At 37.9% G+C, this 23,197-nt stretch overlaps 1 pseudogene; it reads right to left on the bottom strand.

The window, feature by feature from the left end:
- Nucleotides 1-9,598: 9,598 nt before the first annotated feature.
- LOC102512514 lies at nt 9,599-10,194 on the bottom strand (annotated as a pseudogene).
- Nucleotides 10,195-23,197: the final 13,003 nt, after the last annotated feature.

The following is a 23,197-nucleotide window of genomic DNA, read 5'->3' as shown; positions in this document are numbered from 1 at the left end:
ACAGCTACCTTTAATCAACACTACTCAGTGTGGCAGTTTTGGTCATTCTTATTTCCTAGATAAGAAGATTGAGGTTCCGTGTGGATTGAATGTCTGTACTAGCTTATACATACTTGCCATAAAAAAGCTTCTTTTAACCTTCTGGAATAATAAACAGGGAACAAATAGTCATTTTGATTCACCAAACCAACTGAAGAGGAGAGAGACATGAATAAGCTAAAGAAGTATGTAACCACAGTTATATTTACTGAACGTTTCAGAGTGAATCACATGCAGTTTCTCCAGCAGATTTGTTTCCTAATTCAAAACAGTGACCTTGTTCTTGTTTTATACCTTCCCAGTAAATATGACAGTGCAAAAATGGAGTAAGTTCTGAAGGGTAACTGAAAAGCGGAAGCAAACTGACCTTGTATTCAAAACTTTCCACTGACAATTCTCGGTGCACATGATTTCACTGAAGCCAACTAGAAATTAAGAGAATTTTAAATCTCAGAAAAGCACATTGGCGTCTGTGGAACTATTATAGTGCACTGACTATTGTGAGTTTTGTAATCAAACTAGCCTGTCCTTTCACTCCAGCTCTGACATCTAGTGTCTGTGCATTTTGAACACGTTTTTAAGCTGCACCAAGATTCAGTTCTGTCCTCTGTAATAGGAGAATAACATCTCCTACTATCAGAATAATGTCACATCAAAATGATATAATACAAAAAAGACAGTTTCATGCTACATGGACAAGAGATTTGAAAAGACCCTTCACCAAAAGAGACCAATAAATGGCAAATAAGCCATGAACATATGCTTCATTTTGCTAGTCATTAAGGAAACCCAAATGAAAATCCCAGTGAACCATCATTACACACCTATTATGAGGGCCAAAAACAAAAGCAAAACAAAAGAAACAGATCTAACAATACCAAGTGCTGGTGAGCATGCAGAGAGACTCGAACTTCTATGCATTGATGATTGGAATGAAACATTATGCAGCCACTTTGGAAAAGAGTTTGTTTTAAGTAAAATATACATATGTCATATATGACTCAATAAATTCCACTCTCTCAAGTATCCACACAAGAGAAATTAAAACTGTATCCACACAATAAATTTTATGCTTATATTTATAACAGATTTATTCATAATCACCAAAAGGAGAAAAGATCTAAAAGATCTTTAACTGACATACACAGGCTGTCATAGATTCATCCAGGGAAGGCTTTGCAGCAGTAAAGGGAAGAGACGGCTGATGTGACAGCTCGATGATCTCAGCTGCGTCACGCTAAGTGACAGGAGATGGACTCCAGGCAATTCTACGGGCGTGACAGAGCCGTTCCAGATCTGGATCGTGGCAATAGTTACATTAAAGTATGATAGTGTCAACACTCAAAGAACTACACACTGGAGAGAATGGATTTTACTCCATGTAAATTATACCCCAAGAAAAAGACAACCGTTCATTTGTTCAGCTTTTTACAATTTATCACACACTTTTCATACATCATCAAATCGATCCTTGGACAACTTGGTAGAAATGATTCTCCTCTTCATTTCACAGGTAAAGAATGACATGTTGAGTACGAACAAAACAGGGTTGGTTCCAGGTTTCCTAACCAGGTGTTCTCTCTAGCAGACATTAAAATGCTGAGGTGCGTTTCTCTGAACCTAAGTTGTTTGATATTTTAAAAACACCCTATGGTATTTTTCCCATTAAATAGCTGTGCAAGGAAAAATATCCCAAGGTGTCACACTTTTGATGCTATTTTTTCCCCCTCACTCTAAGAGTGCAGACTTTCTTGGGATAATTGTCTATCCACTGAAGTTTCATATTTTGAATCTTTATTCTATTGCTATTCTTTTCCTGAAAAAAAAAAATGCTTAAAAGCATACATCAACAAACCTCCTGCAAAACTACTGCAAGGGAGCTGCTCTTGGAGAATCTAAGAATGGCTTAGTTTTGTTTCTTCCTGTAAACTTTCTCTCCAGGGATGGTAAATTAGACAAGCTGGATGGTCAGCTTTGAAGACACACAAAGCAGAGATGAGGCACCATATAGATTCCTTTTCTTTAGTGGAATGGACATTTATCCTGCTTTTTTTCTCTCATAGACAAAGACAGCCACACGAAGAAATTTAAACCTCATGCAACAAGTAGAATAACCACTCTCCCCGACATAAAGGTACCACATGAGGAGCAATCTCCCCCAAGATTTGGCCATCAGCTGAAACTGACAGGCCAAACCAGAGCACTAACACTTTTCCAGCCCTTCCCCCCAACCCTACTCTCAACCTTCTATCTTGATAAAGAAACTTGATCTGATTTTAAGTGGGAACTACGTGGGTATCCTTATAAGAACCGAGACAGAATTTACTTTGGTTCCTTGTAACTGATAAGTCACCTTAACTAAAGGGGATGGATAAGTGGAGAACCGGTATAAAGACCCACAGGGTCTGTGGTTATTTGGCATCAGACTAAGATATGTGGGAAAGGGCACTTAGGGGGAGGGACACTGGATTTAGAGTCACTTCCACGTCTACTACTCATTATTGGTAACTTTAAGCAAGACTTGGGGATTTTGTTTGGTGGTTAGTCGGGACTCTTGGATCATGAGACGGAAAATCAACTAAAATAGCTTAGAGAAAATGGTGGATTTGATATAATAATGCCAGATGTCTTTTGGAACCTAAAATAGAACAAAAGCTGGGTTAGTGGAAGAGCTGAAATGAGGGCTGGAGTTCTATCAAAACACTCCATTCCCAGGTGAACCTCTGTATCAAATTAGTGTCAGATAATCTCATCTAGACCAATAAGTTGAAATCAGAGGATGGACAACTAGACTGACCAGTATAGAGCCAGTGCCAAACTTTGGGCAAGTAAACGATGTGGCGGTGGGAATAATTTCTGCTGTAACTTCTCTATCCATCACCCTGTAGGCAGGGGTAGGGGAAACTTCTAGTCAAGCAGTGATGCATTCAGGTTACTCTCTAGTCTTCTGTTTCTGTGAGTCTGGTGCCCAACTCCTTTTTTTTTTTTTTTTAATTTTTAAATTGTTTCTATTAAAAAAATTGGGGGGATAGTTTATTAGGTTTGTTTGTTTGTTTATGATGGAGGTACTGGAGATTGAACCTAGGTCCTTGTGTATGCTAGGTACACACTCTACCTCTGAGCTATACCCTCCCCTGTCCCCAGCCCCTTTGTAATGGAGTTGTCAGAGATGCCACTTTGTAAACTGTGGATTCTCGGGGGCTCCACCAAAGATTCCTCAGGTTGGAATGCAGGAATTGGCATTTTCATAATATTCCCTAGAACATTCTTAGGCACACTAAAGATTGAGACCCAGAGCTCCAAGCCTTTTATTTATAATTGAAAATAAGTTGATGCTTGCTAAAATCCTTTTAACCCTAGAAGTGGACTCTTTTTTAGTATGTGTAAGGTATTAAAACTATAATCTATGTTATGGAGCTTTTTCAGCAAGGACCAAACGTGGAATCTGCAGGATTACAATCTTCATCAAACTTGTTCACTTACATATTGAGGGCATTTAGAGCAGTGACTGGCATGTAGCAGGCACCCGATGTATATTAGCTGCCTTTGTTGAATTATTTAATGGCCTTATGCATACTATGATTGGGTAGGAAAATACTGCAGAAAAAATAGAGCAAAAGAACAATGAAGTTGCTGTCTATGAAGAGATGCGTAGTGATGCTAGATCGTAAGCTGGCATAGCACATTATTCATCCATATCCATCTCTTTCTGTATGCTTCACATCCTCTTCTTAACCTTCATCACTTACAGTGAACAAGCCACCAGCTTCCACCCCAAATTCATGTTCTTGTTCACTGCAAGACATCCTTTCCTCATGAGCTTATTTTGTTTCTAGTTTTTAAGTCTCAGCACCTTGAATAAATTTGCTCAGTAGAGTAACATTCACCCAAGTTTACCTCTTTGAGTCAGGCAAAGTATAATAGCAAATCTCTGCCGTTATGAGACAGAACTTTGGAAAGGCAGCTGCTACCTTGATAATATGGGGTACTGAGACTCTTGTTTATTTTACCCAACTCCCTACATTGTTTTTTTTTAATGTTAAATACATGTTTAAATATTATGTTGCATGTGATCTGCAAACCCAATGAAATTGTTCGTAAAACCAATGAAATCATACAGAAAAGTATAATTAATTCCATCCATCACTTCTCTACCTTCTAAAAGGAAAAAAAAGCTAACAGCCTGACATATGATATGTACTCACAAGTAGAAGTTTTCGTTGTTGTTGTTTATTTTTGTTTTTGTGTTTTTAAAGGGAAGGGATTACACACATTTTGTTGCAACTTGCCTTTCTCAATTAATAGCACCTATGGATAACTGTCCAGGTTATCAGATTCTCTAACTCATTCTTAATTCATTCTTTTTAATATTTTAAAATTTGGATTCAGGATTTTTCTTTTTTACCCTTAACTGTAACTAGGTATTCAGAGTGGCTCCAATGCTTTGCGAATATAAACCGCTATGGTGAAAACCTTTTTCACATATATATTTAAAGACTAATGTTTAATTTTCTATAGATCAGTTTTTCAAAAATGTTAGTCCAAGGGCACACAAAGTTTTCAGCTTTAATGGACTCTTACAAATTATTTTTTTAATAAAAGTTAATATTTTCTCTAGCAACAAGTGCCCATTTCATAATATCTTTAAGGGTATTAGATGTTGCTCTTTTATTTTACTGTAATTTATAAGACATCATTGTGTCTCACTATAGCTTTAACTTTTATTTCTCTAAAATAATGATGAGGCTGAGCAACTTCTCCTGTGTTCATAAGTCATTTTGCTGCAGTTAGATTTCAACAAACTTGGAGCTCTTACTTAACTTACCCCTTCAGGAAGGTCTTTAGAAACACTCCCTTTAACTTGAAAAATGCATGTGTGGGAGTTCAAGATTTGCAGGTACTAACTACTATATATAAAATAGATAAACAACAGGGACCTACTGTATAGCCCAGGGAACTATATTCAATTTCTTATAATAGCTTATTATGAAAAAGAATGTACATATATAACTGAATCAAGATACCGTACACCAGAAATGAACACAACATTGCAAACCGACTATACGTCCATAAAAAGCATGCAAATAGATTAGTTGGTGTCATGTACATGGATGCTAACATTATGAGAGAGTGGATCCATGGACAGGAATGGGCCTCAGGCGTGGTCGAGGAAAATCACCTGGGGGAGACTGAGCTGCGAGTGAAAGCTGAAGCATTTAGTGCCCTAGGCAGACTAGACCCAGTGTCCTTCTGGAAGGACTCTGGGTGTGTATGAGCAGCAGGGGAAAGTCTGGATAGAGTAGAACCTAATTGAGGCTGAGGAATAGCCATAGAGAAGCTTTGTTTTCTCAACCACGTGCCAGGCCAGACTTAAATAAAAAAGAAATCTGCCAGCAGATCACAAATGAAGCATGCTCAGTGATGATGGAAGAGCCAAGGTTTCACGTGTAAGTCAAATGGAGAAACACTGGCCAACAAGTGATGTGTCATCCTGGGTAAATTCTGGCCCTACTTGGAAGGCTACGTTTTCTTCTGAGAAAAATAGAATAATCAGCTAAAGCTCCTGAGAGGCACCCAAATGACCAGAGGCATGGCTGATCCAGAGAGGCCCTGGGGATTTACTCAGGAAACTCATTCATTGCTCCCCTGTTTCCCACCATCGTGTGGGGTGTCAGGCTCCTGCATGTTTGCAACAGAAATGGACAACTGGACAAAATGAACTCTGGAAGCATCTCCTGTTCCTTGACGCCATCCCACTCCAGACCCTGGACATCCACCTATTCCTTTATAAGCCTGCTGTGTTTGGAGTTCTTAAATCTGTTGAGATGGTCACGTCAACTTGAGCAGCATTCTCACCCTAAGCTCTGAGTAAGTAGCCACCTTTACTCTCCATGGCCTCTCTCCACAGAGCTGTCATTCTTCTGGAAGCCCTGGGGACAGTGGGTTTACTAGTGCAGTTCCCTCTGCATGGAGAGAGGTCAGCTTAGACATGTCTGGGGGTCTTTCTGAACGACCTGATTCAAGGCAGGCTAACCTTTCAACGGAGGGAGCCATGTTCCAACAGAGAATTGCTGGTTCGTTACAGAAAAATCATACACACACACGCAAAAGATTCTGTTGCCCTTTGGAGAAATTAAGTCTGTCTGAGGTAACTGTTTGTTTTTTTGTTTTTTGGTTTTTTTTTCTATTGCAAAAAAGATGCACTGATAGAGTAGACACATTCCAGTCAACTGAGCTAATTTGAATAACTTAATTCCTAGGAGGGTAAGCAAAGATTTAACTATAAGAATATAATGTCACTTCTGATTTTCCCCCTTCAAAGTGGATAGTTGGTTATCCAGATGAGTCACTTTGTCACACTGAATTGCCTAATGGAACAGACCAATGCCTCTAATTTGGAAAATTCTGATTCCTCTTTAAAACCAGTTGTGACATAAGCCCATTTACAATATAAGTAAGTGGCTGCCAGTTACCAATGTGTTTATCCCTGATAGAGCAAAAATGGAACAAGAGGAGGTCAAAAGAGTTGCCAAACGTTAAGAGGGAGGATCTCTTTTTGAAGATCTTGCCAGCGGGGCAAGGTATTGCTACAATAGGTTGTTGGAAGCAAATTATAAATTATAACAACCTCACTGACAGACCTGCAGCCTCTGATATAATGGAGATGCAATATTGCATGGTATTAATCCTTTGGTACCTTCATCTGATTCTCTTTAATGACATTTCATGCTTAATAATGCTATAATGGTATTTTGGATAGACAGCTCCGTAAACAGAATGCCATGTGAGCATATGTTGGGTGCACTCATGCATAGTAAATGGGAAGAGAGAAGACTTAATTGTATGTGTGGGAGATAATGTCAAAATACTTTTACAAGTGAGGCTACCTTTTATTACACACGTGGTAGGAGATGATGTCTGTATTAAGTTAGTAACTTAAGGTCAAATTTGACAGATCAGCATTACATTCATAGTGCTTTTTGTGAGATAAAATTCAAATAATCACTTTGGAAAATTAAAGGAATGAGATGATCCATATATTTAACTCTTACTAATTTTCCATTTGGGAAATTGATGAGTACAGTACCAATTATTCAACTGGACCACCAGCTATTGGACTGTTCTATAAATCTTGTAGCTTTTGACTATTTCCTGTCCCCCAAAGTTCATGTCTATCTCACATACAGAAGACTTTCATCTTATCCCAAGGTCCCCAAAATTCTCAGCACATTAAGCATCAACTATAAATTCAAAATATCATTTATATTTTATCCCATCAGAAGTCTCAAATATTGTATAAGTTAAGTATCCATGAGACCCAAAGAAAAATTCATTCTAGGGCACAAGTCCCCACATTCTGTGGACCTGTAAAACTTAAGAAACAAGTTACTGGCTCCCAAAATATAATGGTGAGACAGGCACAGAAAAATAGTTATAGTCATTCTGGTTCTAAAAGGAAAATAAAATAAAAGAGAAAAAAGGAAGTCACCTTTACCAAGTAATTTGGAAATCCAGCCAGATGAATTCCATTTGTTCTCAAGTCCTGGAAATAATCCTCTTTGACTCATGGTTCCACCTTCTGGGCTCCCAGCACTGTCCCTGGGATTTGCAAATCTGCCCTCAGAGTCATCTTTCTTTTTCAGGAAATATAGCTCGTGTGTGTTGACAGCTGCATAGTTTTATCAGTCTGTTCCTGCTGGGAGAATTCTGGAAGTTTCTGATTTTGAACTCTTCTAACCCCTGTCAGTCCAAGTTGGCAGTGGTGGTTCTACATAAAATTCTGAAGAACCATGTGGGTTTCCTATGTATGTTATTGGGGATTCACTTCATTAAGCAAGAAACTTACATGTAGACCTTTCCTAGAAGATCTCTTCTCTATTTTTGGTTTTTACTAAAATGGTGGAGGTAACATACCCTCTTTGGTATGGTTGGTTGGATCTGTGAATTATACTCTCAATCTCCTCAAAGACTCTTTGCATGACTAAATACTCTGACCTTTTCATCTTTCTAAGATGTTAGCAAAAATGTCATATAGCCACACCTTGTCTTTTGTCTAGAGTGCTTTTCTGACAGAATAGCTCTTAATTTTAGCATCTTTTGCCATCTGGATAGGCATCCAATCCTAGTTCCTTTTTGTTTAATAGCTCTTCCTTTAATTTATTCACTGCTATCCTCTGTTTTACTATAAGTGGTAAAATAATAAACCAGACCACATCTTTAACATTTTTCTTGGTTTTGTTTTATTTTGCTCTGTTTTAAATGGAGGTACTGGGGATTGAACCCAGGACCTCGTGCATGCTGAGCATCTAACACTTTACTTGGATATCCTCTCAGGCAAATGCCTAATTTCATCATTAACAAGTTCTGCTCTCCATGTAACTTTAGGACACAATCCCACTAGGCTTACTGCCACTATGTAAAAAGAATTTCCTCTTCTTCACTTTCCAGTAGCATTTTCCTCGTGTCCTTCTGAGCTTTCAACAGCTGGGACTTAAAGGCTCATATTTCTATTCACAGTTTGTGCACAATAATTTAGGAATTCTCTGAGGTGGCTTATGATTTTCTACCTTGTTTCTCACTTCCTCTGAGCCCTCACTAGCAGAATCGTTAACATCCACACTTCCATTAACAGTCTGTTCAGGGCGATGCAGACACTTTCTGTCATGCTTCTCAAAATTCTCCCAATCTCTGCCCGATGCCCAATTCCCAAGCCACTTTGTCAGTTTTAGGTATTTATTACAGAAGCATTCCACTTCCAGGTACCAACACATTTATAAATTTTCTCTTGCCGCTGTAACACATTTTCATAAAAGTCGTGTTTTAAAATAACACAAAAAGTCAGATGTCTAAAATGGGTTTTATCTCACCAGGATAAAAAATCAAGATGTCAAGAGAGCGCCATTCCTTTCTGGACGCTTGAGGGGAGAAGCCATTACTTTGCCTTTTCAGCTTCTAGAGGCCACTGACATTCCTTGGCTCATGGCCCCCTTTCCTCACCATCTTCAAAGCCAGCAACACTGCAGTCTCTAATCCTTTTGCAGTCCTCATAATTTTGACTAACTACAGCTGGTAATGTTTCTCCACTTTTAAGAATTTATCTAATTAGTTTGGACCCACCTGGATAACTCACAATAATTTCCCCATCCCAGGGTCCTTAATCTTAATTACACCTGCAAAGTCCCTTTTGCCAGATAATGTAATGTATTTATAGGTTCCAGGGATTATAGATTTTTTTTTTCCTTTTTGGGGTAGGAAAGGAGAGGGGGGCATTATAGAACTCATCTTGCCACACAGTGAGTTCGAGGTTAATCAGATAAGTGGAGAAACTATTCTGTTCATGATGAGTTGGGTAAAAAAGAAAGTTGAGGATTTTCTTATTTAGTGAGTTAAGAAATAAGGCAAATCTAAAAAGGTCTCAATTTAAGGAGTGATTAACTTATTTATTATAGCTTTTATATTTGAGTTTATTCTTTATTTAACTTTCAAAAGACTACTATGGTTGAATATTAAAACAAAAGCAATAGTAAGCAGTGAGCATATTAGGATTCTAGCCCTTCCTTCATTCACTATAGCAATGAGTGTTATTCACTGGCCCCACTAAGAGATCTGGCACTGAGCACACCATGTTCGTCATCCTCATGTGCTTCTCCATTGAAATGGGACCATCTTTCCTAATTTGGATCAAAGTCCCCTAGTTCTGTCTGGTCCATTTCATCAGTCTCTTCTACTTCCTTTGTCTCAGATAGCACTTTTTCCAGCAAAGAGGGTCTATCAGGGGAGAGAAAGCCATTCTCAGGAAAGCCTACCTTACATTCGATGACGAGGTGACCCTTTTCATATGGTCTCCAATAAATGGACATGTCTTCATTTAGCACACACTGGCTATCTCCACGCTTGACAATCTGGATGAGAAGTGATGACTATGGTTGGGTTGTCCAGAGTAGATATTGGCTTTTAGTAGCCACACAATGTCTCAATGAGCTATATGTCCATACACATGTTATAGTCTTCTCCTGGTCAAGTGAAAACAGCATACTCCTTCTGACCCAAAACAATGGTAATATTTTCTGGCTGTGGTCCTGGTTCTTGGTCTTCTTCACCGTGGAATGTTATTGTCTGGCTATTTTTCATGCTTTTGTCTATACAAACCTCTAGAATTTTAGATATGCATCAATTCTCTACTGTGGTATTTCCCACAGTCAATTATTTCAGATACCTTAAAGGACTGAATAAAGTGTTTAGGCCGACTTTGAAAAGCTATATCCAAAGGAAAAATAAATCTGAAATGCATCTTTTATCCAGTCTATCCCCCATGAGTAGATTTAAGAGAGCGGTAGAGTTCAGAAGTCAATTACAAAAAAGATGGTATATCTTTATATAAACTCAAGCTAACAAAAGTAAGATTAATCATTTAGGAAACTGGCAAAAAAAAATGAGATTTATTCAAAAGCTGAAAGGAATGTATGCACAGCAAAAATCAAAGTTATTTCATGAAAATCTCTGGATATGTAAATGAGTTTTTAAGTATTGGAAGAAACAGCTTTAATATAAACAAAACAAAGTCATACTCCAAGCAGTTACTGTGATTGGCTTCCCAAAGTCCATTTCCAGGCCCCCTTGTTTTGTCCCTCTGCTGCCTTTAACTATAGAGGTTTGAAATCTAAAACTCTGTCTTTCTAGTCTACCTTACAACTCTGTGTAGCTAGGGCATCCAGTTTGAGCATATAAGAAAAGGTTTAAGTCATCTAAGATTTAAATGGATAATACTTTGCTTTCTTGACTACAACCTTGTCATCACCCCCTTCTTCCTGTCTTAGATGGGGAAAGGATGCTTAGAACTGAGGAAGTCACCTTGTTACCATAATGTTACAGTAAGGAGTTGTAGAGATGAAGGTCATGGTACCATGAAGCTGACAGAATCTGCCTATCATTTAAACCACTATAAACCAAATCTTCTTTGAGTCTAATCTTACCATGTTGATAATAAAGTCAGTGAAAGATTTATAGTAATTTTCATTTTATGAAAATATTTAGGGAAGTTAAAGAATATTGTAGATCTGAATTGGGGGTGGGGAGGGGCAACTGATTCCTAATCATTGAATACATAGAATCCTTGAATATCATTCTTATATTCTGATGCAAGACTTCCGTCAAATACAGGCAGCTGAGCCGAGTAAGGGATCGGGGGCAAGCCCAACTCATGCTATTGGGAGAAGATATAATTACCCCCATCACAGTGAATAGAAAAAGCAAAAAAGGAAAGGAGAAAAAAAAAATGTTGTAATCTGATAGTAGAAGGCAGAGTCTTAGGAAATAATGATCCTAGAGCAAAAGAATTATTTTTCTCTAAGTTTCATCAAGCATGTTTGAATTGTATTCTGTCAGTTTTACAGATTTATAATTTTTTTAAATGAAACTTTAACAACCATCCTTTTATCGAGGACGTCAAATTCATAGAATGTTGAAAGCCGTCTTATTTTCACAGGCACCTGGTCTGCAGTCTGAAAGTGTCAGCAGCCTGCTTGGCTTTAACAGGGTCTGATTTGTGTCAAGTTGACTACAAGAGAAATAGCAGAGACAAGGAGAAATGCCAGGTTTAACATTCTTTATCTGAGAAAAATATGAACAATAAAACTGTATATTCTACAAAATAAGCTGCTTCCCGCTTGTGGCAGCTGGTAAGTCTGAAACTATCTTCCTGATGACTCAGGTGCTGCACTCAAGTGTCCTCCAGCTACTTTGCATGCCACTGAGGGCATAATTGACAGTATTCTAGTTTAAAGGGAAGAAAGAGATTCTGGTTATATTGGACCATTAATTTGTTAAATGGCTGTGAACAGCTCCCGCCCCTCCTTAAGAACCATCACCACTAAAACTCTACTGCCTCTATTTGGGTGTTTGATTTGGGCAATTCCACGTGCTCCGTAAGAAATAATTTAGTATGTCTGTGAGATGGATGACAGGCTTTGGCTCTTTTCTCCTGGGAGATTTAACCTGGAAATTCTTTTTAATGCTAATGACAGTTATTCATGTCAAGGCTGGCATATTGATGGAGGAATACACTCCTAAATCTGTTTTTACAGTTTGTGTATACTTTGAAGGATTTTACCGCCGTATGGCCCTTCAAGATTTGTTGTCAGGCGACCCACTGTGGTTACAAAGTAACATGTATATTGTTCTTGCAGGGACTCTATACCGCTCTTCTGGGGAAGAAATCTACACTAAAGATGCTAACCGCTGGAGGAAAGGTAAGAGATGTAACTTATGTGGTAAGACTCACTTATCTTTACATGCCTGATGTAACAGCAATCTGGCAGGACATGGCTGGTCACTGGATGAGTGATGTATCCATGTTTCCTTATTACGTGTCTACAAAGGGGTGAAAGAAATAAAAGAAGACTGGTGCTAGGAACTATTGCTCTTGGGGATGAAAATTTGACTAGGGACCAGCATAGAGCTTGCTGGTTAGGAGACTGGACTGACAGAGTTCAAGTTCTATCCATGCCTTCTTCTAACGGCATCATCTTAGTGAAGTTATTTAATATCTCTTTGCTTCGGTCCCTCATATATAAAGTCAGTAAATTTATTATGGATTTTCCAGATGGGCCCAATACAATCACAAATAATAATGTATCTAATTTGAATTAAAATCAATTCATCTTTCCCTTTTTTAAGAAGATAATTGTTGCTAGGAATGTAACATACAGCATGTGTCTATAGTTAACAAGGCTGTAAATTATATTTGAGAGTTCCCAAAAGTGTAGATCCTAAAAGTTCTCATCATAAAGAGAAAAAAAAAAGAGAAAGAGAAAACGGTTGTTTTTGCCTAACGTACATCTCCTTTTTGGGGGTGAGTGGTGTGGGAAGAAGAAACTGTGACAATATAAGTGACTGGGTTTTGAAGAATAAATAATAGTATAAGTGTAAGTGAAGATTATTTTTCTTGTAGCCCCTCATCTATGGGGTAACAGATTTAAAGTTAATAATACTGTGACTAAGAGAGCTCACTCATTTCTTCTCTTCAGCCCAATTTCTGCACATGACAAAAAAAAGTCACTTACTGTGTATGATTTCAAATTCTTTAAGTATTGCCCATTTTGTAAATCATGATTATTTTTTAATTGAAGTGTAGCTGATTTACAATATTAGTTTCAGGTGTACAGCAAAATGATTCAGCTGTGCACTAGGTCCTTGTTGTTTACTTTATAGTAGCAATGTGTGTCTGTTAATCCCCAAATCATGTAAATCATGAGTATTGAGTCAGTTTTCATCCAGAAATCTGGTGTGTTATCAAATACATCGCCACAGAGTCTATCCCAGTTTTGCTCTATCATAGCTACTAAAAATACTCTTACGAGTTTTTTCTTCCAAATTTACTTATCAACTTTTCAAACAATGGCAATAATAATAAATTACAAAGTGTCTGATAATTGATCATGGAGGAAGACTTCAAAGCCCTTGCACAATTTGTACTGGACTTTATAATAGCTGCTGTGGCAGGCAGAATAGTGGCTCCACAAAAATGTCACATGCTTATGAACCAAATCCGTGAATACTTTACACAGCAAAGCGGACTTTGAAGATGCAATTAAGGCTATAGACCTGAGATGGGGAGATTATTATGGATTTTCCAGATGGGCCCAATACAATCACAAAATTCCATAAAAACAGAGACCTTGGAAGAAAAGGCAAGAGAACTCCAAATGAGAGAGCGATCCAACCCACCATTGCTGGCTTTACATTGGATGAAGGGTCCTGAACCAAGGGATGGGGCCAATCTCTAGAGACTGGGAATCCCTTAGGTGACAGCCGGCAAGGAATAGACTTCATTCCTACAACCACAAGGAAGTAAACTCTGTCAGTAATGAGAATGAGTAAGGACATGAATTCTCTCCTAAAACTTCCAGAAGGGAGAACAGACTTTCTGACCCATTTTGAACATCTGACCTCCAGAACAGTAATATAATACATGTGTGTTGTGTTAAGCCTCTAAATCTGTGAAGATTTATAACAGCAACAATAAAACTAGTACAGTTGGCATACAGTATGCCCTATGTGTATATTATTTTTATTATTTGCTGATTACATTAATTGTAATTAATTTCGTATAATTGTGTAATACCTAGGACAATTCTTGGGCCTCAGTTTACATATATAGCCCATCCCTGTGGATGGATGTCTGAGCTCTACTCTGTATGCTGGTGTTTGGATTCTCACAGGAGCAATGATGGACTGAGAGGTGCAATTCTGTGGGAAGGTCAGTAGAGTTGGGAATTGACCTTGGAACAAGAGAGTGTTCTGGGGATGGCGATAGCGTTATTGACTAAGCCAAAGATAACTGTGAGCTAACTTAGAGAAGGCCGTCAAGACTGCTCTTTTAAAAAACTCTAAAGGGTTCTCAAAAATTGGATTTCTTGAGAGATCTGTTGCCTTGAAAAAGTTAATCAATTCCAAAGTTGGAGTTAGTAAGCTCAACAAGAACTACCGTTCCCAACTGCTTTTTGGTCCACGACAGCATTTAAGTTGGTCCCTGAGATACCACTTCACTAATGTTTGATGGCTTTGCATTGAGAATGTGGGGATGTGATGTGCCCAGGAAACTAGGAAATGGCATTTATGAGACACTAGTGAGAACTTCTCCGGTCACCCTATCAGAATTTGCAACCGTGTCAAAACTGATTACCCCGACTCACTACATTTTCTCCTATGGACATCCACAATATAATGCAAATGGCATGAGGCGTCTAGCCCCACTTTTTTGATATTTGACTGCTGACAGCTTTAAAACCTCATTGCCTTTTTTTCTTTTGTTCCCCACATCTGGGTAATGGTAAGAAAGCCTGGTGATCCCTGTTGGCACTGGCAGGAGATTCAAAGTATGCAAGTCCTTGCCCACAGGTAGGCACTCTCGTCCAGCCCCAACCGCTAACCACATAAAAGCCCTGGGCCATTTCTTTTCCTTGCTCTCTCAAGGCATTAAAGACCTGCTTGAGTCTTCCTGTTCTCTCCTTAGAGACCTCAATCATGTAATAGACATTTTCACAGCCTCTTTATGTATGTATGTGTGTGTGTGTGGGGGGGCATCAGTGGTCCCAACATCTCAACTAAATTTTGAGTGGATATTCATCCAGATTTAGCAGGGTGATCATATAATAAAATTTATGGACTAACTAATTTTTTTCTGTACTTATAATGGAATATAAACTCCATGAGAAAAAATATTCTGCCTGTGTTGTTCACTGCACCCAGAACAGTGTAGAGCATATACAAGGTGCTCAATCAATTGGGATTACATGTATGTAATTATTTTTTTTCTTAGTAAAGTAGGTATTCAAGCAGCAGAAACAACCCCCTTATCCAGTCACGTAGTTTTTGCAATGAAAAAATTAAGAAAAATTAAAATGACTTCATAAAATCACACCCCCCCCAAATATTGAAAGTCAACTATACTTTAAGGGTTAGAGTATAATGCCAAATAAGAGAAGCTTGGTATCTATTATATATCTTCATCCATTTAGGAAATATTTATCAAGCATCATGTAACAAGTAGTATTATAAATACTAGGGTTCCTGTGATGAATCAGACAGTAAATGCCTTGATCTCATGGAGCTGACACTATCTTTCTAAGTTTCTTCTCTTTTATGAAATATGAAGGTATTAGATTCTGAACTCTGCCATCCTAAGAGCCCATGTTTAAATGGTGAAAATTAATACCCTTTCTCAAAAGTATTTTTTTTTATTCAACCATCCAATATCTTGTTGATGAGTGAGGCAGAGATAACAGTAAGTTTACCCCAACTTTCCCTCTTCTTGAGCATGCACGCAGACTACATTCCCTGCATCAAGATAGAGAGACATATGACTAAATTCAGGCCAGGAACAGATGGAAGAAGGAAATTGTAGACTACTTCCACCCCCAGCCTCAAAAATTATCCATACAATACTCTTCTTCTTCCACCATGATCCTAAAAGCCATGTGTTTCAGATGATTTCATGATAAAGTACAAACTGTCTGGACCAGGGAATCACCCTTTGGAGAAGAGCCATTGAGTATAATTCCCTCATGAATGACTGTCACATGGACAAGAAGTAAAAATTCGTTGTGTTGAGGCTTCAAGATATAGGGGTTGATTGTTTTTGCAGCAGAGCCAGGACTAGCCTGACATGTAAGGCACATGGGTTGTTTATTGTCCTGTTTATTCCAATGCCTAATACAATTGTTGGTCCTATTATCTCCAATGATGATATCTCTTGATGTCAGCAATCATATTGACCACTTAACCATTTTTAAGAATATTGTTAAGAACAACTAGTGCAGATATAAGTGGAATCATTTAATCTTTGCTCATTTTTTAGTCTGTGATATTAACACATCCCATTCATTACTGACGGGATTGGCTGTTCAGTTTGACTGAATCAAATATTGGATATTTCAAAGAAGAACAAAAATATGTCACTTGGTATTTCAGTATGGTAACAGAGAGGTGAAAATAAAGGCACTGCCTTTAATATTTCTATTGCTCAGTTGGTTCTCTTCTCATTTTTCATTAGCTGCAGGGAATTGCCCTCTAAATGACTAATTAAGATTGGTGTCCTGAGGTCCCCAGTACTCCTAAGTGATAATTACTTGAGATTAAAAGCCAAAGACCAACAGGCTTTCAAGTGTTTAATGGGGCAAAGTAACAAGGCTGATGTATGTGCTTCCCTGGGCTTGTCACAGAGACGGGCTAGAAAACATAGAAGATTCTAGTTTCCCTTGAAGAGTCTCACTTTCAACTCATGCTGCTCAAATATCACAAAGCTCACGGAGCCAGTGAATCAACATTTCTATCACCAAAGCAGCCCTCGAACAAAAGACAGAATCACCTGAAGTGGCAACTCTTAAAAATGTGTCAAAGGAAGATTTTTCCATTAATTTTTACTTTCAATCCATAATATTTCCAAAATTTCATGGGATTATTGTCACAGGTACATGTTGTGGATCACTATTACATACCTTCGGAATAAATCTTGCAGCCACATTGGGGCTCCAATCCCTTGATCTCCTACTGACAGGCTGATTGGAGCATTTGATTTTCAGAAGGTAATTTGTCTCAAATATTAGAAACTGGGATTCAGAAAGCCTATTGAGTCTGTCTTCATAGTTTGAGCTGAGATATAGGTCAGCTTTTGGTGGGCATCTTCTACTCTGTGTCTGGAGAAGAAAGACCATGGAGTGGTAGGGAGAGAACACTGAAGAGATGTCGGGGGAGGAGTGAAAATGATGGGCTGCACAAACCAGAGAAAGGGATGCTAGAGTGTAGCTATTTTGGTTTTGGTTTCTAATAATTACTAGATCTCTGACCCTGAAGGTGGTACAATGCCTGTATGATTCTATACTGTGGTCTGTTTTTTGTAAAGTGTTAAATAGGCTTTTGTTACCCCTACTACCACCAATAACAACAACAAAACACTAAGAAATGAGCAGATTTTTTTTTAAACTGAGGTACTGGAGATAGAACCCAGGACCTCGTGTACGCTAAGCATGCACTCTACCACTCAGCTATACCCACCCCGTGTAATAAGCAGATTTTAAATTAACATAGACAGAGTATCTAAGATTGCCTCATATCATCTTTCTGATACCAAATGATCATTTAGTTTCACCTACTGTCTGCCATAGAGAAACTAAGTACCAGATATAAAATGAATAATACCTGATCCTAGATACCAAAAGAACACCAAGTTGGTAACAAATCCCATCAAAAAAAAAAAAAAAACCTCATGATTATTCATGGTGGATTCAACTGGTTACTTGTGTGATTTGGATGGATTAGGGTCACCAGGGACTGGAAACTCAGAGATGCATGATAGCCTTTTTTTGGTTGTTTTTTTTTTTTTTTTTTTCATTTATTTCTCAGTTCTTACTCTATTTAGTTCTTTGCAGTGAGTTCCCTGGCAAAGGGAAAAGCAGGAATGAATGTTACGATTTGGGAAGTTGCTTTTTAATTTCAATGTTCAGCATCCACGGCACTAGCCGAAATATATTTGCAGCAAGGCAATTGTTGGGGGAACATAATTTTCACAGGAAGTAACAGCACTATATGCTTTTCACAGCTTCAACTGATAATATTTGTGATACTTCAGGGGAAAGGGTGAACTTTTATAAAGCTGCAAAACAGGTCTCTAAGAGGACTCATTTTAAGCTCAGTTGATAAAAGGTCCCAGAGCATTTCAAGTCCAAAAACAAACAAACAAACAAAAAACCCAGCATGGGGACCAAGACATCAGGACAGTCTTTCTTTCAAAGTAAATTACCCTGAATCCCAGAAGAGAGGTAAGTTGAAAACTGACATCACTTCAGAAAGAACTCATATGGGACTTGTGGTATATTTTCTCTAAACTACTTTTTATTTAATTTTATGCTAGAGCGATAGAGAGAAAAGTGGAGTGATTTTTTTTTCTGGGCTTATTGTTTTTTAACTTTAGGTTGGAGGGATATAAAATACAAATTAAAAGAAGGAAAGCAAAAGAAAAGGAGAAATTTGGGAAACAGTTATTGGAAATACCCCTCAAGCAACTCTCAGAAGAATGGTGTTATGATGAAAAGTCATAAAGGGAAAAATAAAGTTCTACGCATCTTCACTTTTGCTATGTGGGGCATTATAGTTCATAAATGTAATTTTGGAGTTGATTAAGAAGGATATTAAACTGGAAATGAGATAAGTAGCTGTGAAAAACATGGCCAGTTAAATAACTTCCCTATGTTTCAGTTTTCACACTTGTCAAATGGAAACCAGGAAATTCAAACTAACTGTTTCATCTGAATTTGATCTTAATTATATTCAACAAAAATGTTGCAGGCTTTTTTTTTTTTTTATTGTGTGGTAGGTGCTTCAAAATAGTTTATACAAACTTCAAAAAATATTCTATCCTTGAAAATACCAGCTTTAGAGTATTTTTGAGGGCTAAGTGAATATTTGGAAGCAGGTAACATAGTCATAGGGTTAGAAACAGAATTCCAAAGTATTGGATCTAAATATGATTCAAGTGAAGAGTTAATTTAAGTTGTACTATTTCCTTCTAACATAAAATTAAAAGTGAATAGTCTTAAAGTATATCCTTGAAACAGAGATGTTCATAGACGTTTAAGGCTTCACAGAGGGAAGGGAAATTTCAAATGTCCTGTCTGCATCTGTAAGTTTGGTAGTCTTACTTTATGATTTTTTTCTCATAGTATCAGGGAATAATGTGTGTTAATATGTTTTCTGAAATGAAAAATAGTTCAAGAGTCAATAATTCATTCTTTTGACCACTTACTATTACACATGTTCTCACATGACAAGCACTGTGATAGGATAAGGGACACACAAATTCAAAAGACAAAATGCCTTCACCAAAGTGACTTATTTTCCAGCATAACACGTGAGCAGGTAAATAATCACAATTATTCCAAAATAATATGATGTCAGCTGGGATGGAGGCACATCCTAGGTTCTATAGGAATAAAAAGACATGGATCTACCCAAGATTTTTGGTAGAAATAAAGGTAGAAGAGGGTGTATTGAAAGCTTCCCAAAGAAGATGATTATTGACTTCCCCCCTACTTTATTGAGTTATAATTGACAAATAAATTATATATATTTAATGTATGCAATGTGATGATTTGATACATGTATACCTCGTGAAATAATTACCACAATCAACTTAATTACACATCCATAAGCTCATATAATTACCTGGTGTGTGTGTTTATGTGTGGGTGGTGAGAATCTTTAAGATCTACTCTCTTAGCAAATTTCAAGTGTATGAAGTATTAACTATAGTCACCATGCTGTCCATTAGATCCTCAGAACGTATCTATCTTATAACTGGAATTTTGTACCAAATTGTCACCAGCCAGAGCCACAATTGAATTGAAGTTTGACTGCTCTTTGCTCAAAAGTCAACATTCAAGAGAGGAGGGTTGGTGAAAAACAAAAGATGCTTTATTGAGGAAGCTGGCAACCTGGAGAGACAGAGGATTAGCATTGCTAAAACCATCTCTCAGTTGCCAATGGGGGACAAGAGCTTTTAAAGGATAGTTTAAAGGGTGTGTACATGAGGGCTATATGCAGAACAGCCAGTTAGTTCCATCAGTCACCTTGAAACTGGTCATGTGGTGGTCTGGTCAGCATCATCTTGATTGCTTTAAGCATCATCAGTCTTCAACTCCAGGGTCAATCTATTCCCATTTCCTTGAGGCCAGTTCTTGAAGTTATGTAACTTGTAGACTCAAGACGGGGTAGCTTACGTCAGGGCTACAGTCTGGTCATCATGCAGTTAGCTTTTCTCTCTAAGTGGTCACTTTAGTATCTGCAAAATGACTCAGGAATGTGAGACAGACACTGTCATGTCCTTCAGGGAGGAACTAAACATTTTGTGATCTACTGTCCTAATCATGAACAACTTGAACTTGTTGTGACTCAAGGGAGGCCTTGGGAGACTACAGACTTTTTACAAACAAGAGATGGGGGGCAAAGAAGGACTTTTGTACCTGGGAGGGCCTCACAGGATCCTGCTCAGTTTCACTTTGATCAACATCTTCCTATTTTTCCCACATCCCACCACCTAGGAACCAGCATCATGCTAAATGCAACAAGCCAGAGAGAGAAAGACAAACACTGTAAGAATATCATGTAAGTATCACACAAGCGGCCAGAGACTGTGGTCAAGTTTCAGGTGTGGGGAATTCCCTTCTATCTCTTGTTTTCTCTTGGCTAGCATCCCTGGCCATATCCAGGCTTGTTATTCTCTTATTTTTTGACCCACTGACAAGAAGACTAAGCTACTCATGCCCTAGTGGTAGAGTCTAGGCATTGTTTTGTTCTGTGCCACGTGTTCGCTTTCCTCTGGGTGGACAATTCAAACCAGAGACATCACCATAGATCCACATAGCTCAGATTAAGGGCAGAAGAAGTCGGACATAAGAGGCTTCCCCAGATCTTGTAGACTAGGCTACTTTCTATAATCTGTTTGCTTCAAGTGTTCTACATTTGATACAGACACTTATCTATCTATTATTAAAGTTGCACTTTGTTTCTTATATCAATTAAGGTGGCATTCAACTGGAAATAAATTATAAATTCAGCAAACTGTGGATCAAGCAGGATTTCTTGGTCAGTGGTATTATTTTTTAATTTTTATTTTTTTTACATAACAGGAAGACTTATATTAGAGCTAGACAGCCTGAGGCCAATGAAAATGCTAAATAAACAGTAGTACCAGAAATACAGGAGGTAACTGTTTAGCGAGATCCAAAGAAAGTCCAAAGAAAGAGATAAGTTCGGAGGTTATAACATGGATTGTGTTTTAGAAGCATCAGCAGTAGAAAGTATTTATGCTTCTTTTAAAGGAAAGTTCCTGAATACTTTGCATACAATAAATCTATTAATCTTGACAACAACAAAAACAAACGCTTTAAAAAATCATGATTATTATAATCCTCATTTACAAGCGAGGAAATGTCGCTGAGCTTTGAAGTTTGGAGCAGATGTTAGTATACCAGACAGCTGTGAGACCAGCAGCAGACACACTGTCAGCCATAATCTCATGCAGGATTGGGACACAAAAATTAAACAATGTATAATCAGAGGCCAAAACAGACATCACTGAAAACCTGCAGTCAAGTCAAGCTGAAAAAAGGAGACTGAAAAGAGTCACTACGGAGTAACTGCTAATTAACTAATAAGGGTATTAGCCTGTAGTTTTCCTTGACAGGCTGTCCTTAACGAGTATTTAGGAAGGTTCTGGAGGTAGGGTTGGGTCAGCAGGATTTTCCTCCCGCAGTGTAAACTGTGCAGGGTAAGATGTGGAGAAGGGAATGCTAGTGGCTCAGTTCCCCCTGGGGTATGGCCCGAAGTGAGTGGTAAAATTAAGGGGAAGCACCCAGATTCCTTGGTGAATATTTTTGGACAATAGTTATCATAAAATGAAACTGTTTATCTGCATTATTAGGACAATTTAAAAATTTTCATTTTCTGGATCAGAGGAAACAATCAACAGAATGAAAAGGCAACTCACAGAACGGGAGAAAATGTTTGCAAATCATGTATCTGATTAAAGGTTAATAGCTAGAATACACGAAGAACTGTTACAACTCCACAAAAAAAAAAAAAAAAAAACCAAAATGACATAAAAAAAAACAAACGATTTGAATAGACATTTCTCCGCAGAAGGTACGCAGATGCAAGGAGCACATGAGAAGTGCTGAAAACAAATCAAATCAAATGCAAATCACAATGAGATATTGTGTTACACTCATTTGGATAGCTACCAGAAAAGGAATAATAGGTGTTATTTACTTTTAAAGTATGAGGATGTGGAGAATTTGAAACTCTTGTGCATTGTTGGTGGGAATGTGAAATGGTGTAGCCACTGTGGAAAACGGTATGGCTGATCCTGAAAAAATTAAAAATAGAATCATTATATGATCCAGCAAGTCTACTTCTAAGCATTATTGGAGATGATAAACTTTCCCTGTACCCTTTTAGATTTAGTGTTTGGGGACCTGCAAGTTAAACTAAAAGAAGACAGATTAACAGGAGGAAAGGCATGCAATTTATATTAATATTTTACATGCATGGATGTTCATAGAAAAATAGTGAGGCTCAAAGAAGATGTTAGACTCATCTTGGTGCCGACTCTGACTTTGTCCTCTTCCTGATATGGGAAAGGGGGATGCTTTCACAGGGGAAATTTAAGCCACCTTCACAAGGGGAAGCTTGTCCTACTTTAGGCGAAAAAAAGGAAGACAGAGAATTTTTCCTGCATCTACTGATTTTCAATGACCTTAATCAAAATAACCCTTATGCCAAAGTGGCATACCCGGATCCCCTTTGGTTTATAGTCCAAATAATCTAAAGCATGGATTTCTAAGATGTATTTGTACCAATGTTCATAGAAGCATTATTCACAAGAGCCAAAATGTAGAAGCAACCTAAGTGTCCATTGACAGATATATGGACAAACAAAATGTGATATATACAAACAATGGAATCTTACTTAGCCTTAAAATTGAGGAAACTCTGACACGTGTTACAACAAGGATGGACCTCAAGGATATTATGCTCAGTGAAATAAGTCCGTCATGAAAAGATAAATACTGTATGATTCCACTCATACGAGGTACCTAGTGTA

Source organism: Camelus ferus, chromosome 5 (genome assembly GCF_009834535.1).
Source record: "Camelus ferus isolate YT-003-E chromosome 5, BCGSAC_Cfer_1.0, whole genome shotgun sequence".
In the NCBI taxonomy this organism is placed as follows: domain Eukaryota; kingdom Metazoa; phylum Chordata; class Mammalia; order Artiodactyla; family Camelidae; genus Camelus; species Camelus ferus.
The sequence above is the reverse complement of the archived record's forward strand: the minus strand, read 5'-3'. Positions and strand labels throughout refer to the sequence as shown.